The sequence below is a fragment of the Psammomys obesus genome, unplaced genomic scaffold (assembly GCF_907164565.1).
Source record: "Psammomys obesus unplaced genomic scaffold, mPsaObe1.curated_primary_1811, whole genome shotgun sequence".
Classification (NCBI taxonomy): domain Eukaryota; kingdom Metazoa; phylum Chordata; class Mammalia; order Rodentia; family Muridae; genus Psammomys; species Psammomys obesus.
Genome location: NW_026585580.1, coordinates 447,895 through 452,065, shown reverse-complemented (window position 1 = coordinate 452,065; position 4,171 = coordinate 447,895). Strand labels below are relative to the sequence as shown.

The window sequence follows — 4,171 nt, the reverse complement described above, 5'->3', positions numbered from 1 at the left end:
ACACACACACACACACACACACACACACACACACACACACACACACACACACACACACACACAGTATTTGGGGAAGTAATGTGACTAAACCTTGCTTGAGAACTGGGAAGTCTAAACTGGTCCTAGGGAATTACTCAAACCCGGGAGAGTCACGGGGGCTCTTTGTGTTGAGTTTATTAGACACACGAGGCAAACCGTGGTTGCCCAAAGCCCTCTCTGGTCAACGCAGTCTTCACAACACAGGGTGTGGCTCCCATTCACCGCCTTAAGCGCCTGCCTAAATCCAGCTTGGTCCTCCTTAGCCTGCCTGAAGGCACCTCCCTTCGAGGGCCCCTCAGGGCCGCTTGTCCCTGGACACAGTCATTTGCCACGTCATACTCCTTGCTGGGCTTTGCCAAACTGAGAAAGAGACAAGCGTAGGACAAAAATTTAAACAATCAAAGCCAAAGCATTCGAAAATGACAGATAAAGGAAACAACCAAATTTGCAAAGGAAAAACAGAGATAACGGTCAAACTAGACCGAGCAGGACAAAAATAAATGTAAATATAATTTCAAGTTTAGTCCATTTGCACGAAATTTTTATTAGGACCTCGGGAATAAAACATGGTAAATAATGCTTTTCTCGTTCCATTGCAGTTCCACAGAAGGGCACCGGAGGGCGCAAGATGCCGGGACTGCATTGAGCATGGCGATTTCTTACCCTTTCTGAAGTAGGATAGTGATCTATGTAGAAGTACATGTAAAAAGGGTGCGCGATTTCTTCGCTACCCCCTGTTCAAGGAATACAACCTCCTGAAATGTTGTTACAAGGATTCAAGGTAGACCTTTGAGTGGGGAATTACCGGTACAGGCTCTTGACTCATAATGGACTTTTGTCAAAGCTAACAATGGGGATGAAGGTTTTCTCAGGGCAGAGAACATCCCAATAAGGCAACACTAATGGTATAAGAACAGCTGATAATGAGCATCTTTTGCTTGCCGGCCACCACTTCTAAGGAATTTATAGATATCAGCTGTCACCTTCACAGCCACCCTCTGAAGTCGGCGTCACTGCCAACCCCATCTTACAGAGGAAGGAGCGCGTAGCTCACCTCGGACCAGGCAAAGAAGCATCGGATTCAGGTTTAGGAAGAACACGTGGGGACTCTGTGGTCACTCCACCTGAGTTTGCCACGTGTGGCTCTCCACACTCTTACAAAGGACAACACTGGGCCGGTGATACAAATCACACTCGGTAGGAAATAAACAGTATAAAATATGCAGTAGGAAATATACAGTGCGCGTTTGAATCTGCGCCTGTCTGAAGACTGTCCCCGTGCCTCTGTCTGTCTGTCTGTCTGTGGCTGCGTAAATGTGTGTCTGTCTGAGAGGGCTAGTCCTAATAAAGTGTTTTACTCTGTATTCACTGAACACCACATGGGGAAGGAGTGAGGGGATGCTTCACAGAAATCTTCAACAGGTTAACTTGCTGACTCCAACTGATCTCAGCTGACCCAGATAGCAAACATCATTTTTTTATCAACAGCTGTATGTTGGGTTCAGTATTTATGGTGGATATGCATTTTGTAAGATTGCTTTCAACCTCTATTCTTGCTACACACGCATTGTTCTAGGTCAGGCATGGAGCCCAACATAAATTAAGATTACAGCTATACATTATCTTAGGTTGTAAAAGGTGATTACCCAGCAAATCCAAAGCAAGCCAGGTTGATTGTAACATTGTTCTCTTAGAGAAGGTTGAACAAATGGGCTAAGTACATAGTAAGATAGGAGTCTGAAGTAACTTCAAAGGGTATTGTTAACTTTGTGAAGTCCAACAAAAGTCCCAGTCTTCTAAAATGAGAAACTTTTTATCATGATGCATTGCCATGTTTGATGATCATATGCTTGCTGGCGTTTGACTAAAAAAATGCCCTCTTCCCTAAAATCCACTAAAGCGATAGCATGATGCCTACATTTTGGCCAAAGAAAGCATCTAGTTGCTGATTCTGAGGGTGCATTCATTATTTCACAGCTATTTTTTTCTGTTAGCTCTAGAATAGGATTCGGATATGAACAGGATGCTAATCCATAGACTTTAGGGGAAGGGACATAGGCAGGCATATCATATTTTGGGAAACTTGAAGTCTGAGAGGGCGCTGAGAGGCAATGAGCCACTTGGGGCAAAGCCTGGGGACCACCCCCCCCCCCGATACATGGAATGGGTTGAACAAGGGTTCTGGTGGGGAGAGGGTTCTGAAACTGGTGCCTGGGGCTGCAGTGACTTGATTGGGCAACAAGCTGTATTCATAAAGGTCCTCGGCTGAGCATGGTTTCCCGCCCCCAAATCATCTATTCAAGTCACCTGGACTTTGCCGTCTCCAGATGTTGCTGGGTGGAAATTTCACATCATGGGGCGAAAGGTGTTTTTGTGTGTGTGCAGCTTGCTTTTTATTGGTGGTCATTAACTGAACTCAATGCTATGTGTGTATGCTCGCATACAAGTCCAGAGGAGCATCTGGCTTATCTGGCCCCTCACTCGTTGGTTTTGCTTAACAGTGAAAGAAGGGGCTGGCAAGATGTCTCGGAAGGCAAAGATGTGTATGTGCAACCTAATACCGTGAGTTTCGTTCCAGAACTAAGGCAAGGGTGTCCTCTGACCTCTGCAGGCACACCATGGCATGAGTACGCCCACATGCATGCATCGTTACACATACTCAGAATAAATAAAATTAACTGCGAGGGTAAAAGGATGTTCTTCTCCTCCACATTCAACGGATTACAGGCGTCTGCTAGCACGCATGGAGAACTTCATCTCACCCAAAAATAAAATTCTTGAAAAGAAAGAAACAAATTTGAGATGACTCAAATTTCCTAGACTGTTAATCTCCACAGGGCTGCACCTTTTCTTTTGACTCTCAGAATACAAACATCAATAGAAAAGCAGATGGTGAGGAAGAAAACCTGACGTACAGGGTTAGTGTATATTTCTCCCCCAAGTCTTTCTGAGCAAAGTAAACTTACTGCAATACAACTGACATCCTTGAGGAAAATGGTATTGTTGTCTCTGGTAAAGCTGCCCCTCCTCCATAGAGTACTCCACGAATGGGCTGAATGGTGTTTTCAATCCAGAAGGAGGAGTCCCAGGAGAAAGCTTAAGGGAAAACAAAAAAGAAGCAAACAATATCTAGAAATGTCCACCTCTTGACAATGCAGCAGAAGGTATTATCAAGTTCCAGTCTGCAAAAGTTTTAATTACAAGAAAAACTTTAGCCTGTTTCCTCTCTCTGTTTTTACGGTGTTAGGTAACATGCAGCTTGTCTTAATAGGTTGAATGGGAACCTCTGAGAAGTTTCTTGGAAAGAAGGGACGAGAACGTGAAAGGCACTGGAAAAGCTACCCAGGTGCTGTTGAGGAATTAACACATCCATGATACCCCAGGCAGGCTCTGGCATACCTCACAGAAATTGTGCAATCTCGGGCTAGTCTGAACAAAGAGTTAGAGGGGCTGGTGAGATGGTTCAGTGGCTAAGAGCATGTACCACTCTTCCAGTGGACCCAAGATTGGCTCCCAAGCAGCAACATCAGGAGGCTCACAACTGAATGAAAAAAAAAAAAAAAAAAAAAAAAAAAAACGAAATAAAAGGAGGACACGACTACTCCTAAAGGGTGGAATTTTTAATTATAGATTTAAGAGAGAAAGCAGCAAGGGGAAGAGTCTAGGCTGAGCATGGCCGGCAGCCTAAACCTGACCATGAGAGGATCAGGGGAAAGGAGAGCAAGGGAGGAGCCACAGACCAAGAGAGGCCACCTGGGCCAGGAGACCAAGAGACTGAGTTATATAGGGATCTGGTGGAAGTGTGGGGATTGGGAAGGAGCCCAGTCCCTCCAGGGGAGGGGTGTAGGGTAGGGGGCAAATACTGGGAAGGAGCAGCCATACTGAGTGACACATGCCACAGTTGTTGAGACCTAAGAACCACGTGTGACTCCACCCCCATGGACAGAGAACACCTGAACTTACATGCACATGAACCTGCAAATAAACAAGGAATGTCCATGGGATGTGGTCAAATGAAAATTGGATGCTTCTTCACAGCTCCCTTTCCCAAAAAAATGGTGCCACCCTTCTTCTCTTCCTACTCTTTCTTCTTCTTCTTCTTCTTCTTCTTCTTCTTCTTCTTCTTCTTCTT

At 45.1% G+C, this 4,171-nt stretch overlaps 1 pseudogene; it reads left to right on the top strand.

The window, feature by feature from the left end:
* LOC129677185 (40S ribosomal protein S8-like) overlaps positions 1-4,171 on the top strand; it is a 9,629-nt pseudogene that overhangs the window by 4,009 nt on the left and 1,449 nt on the right.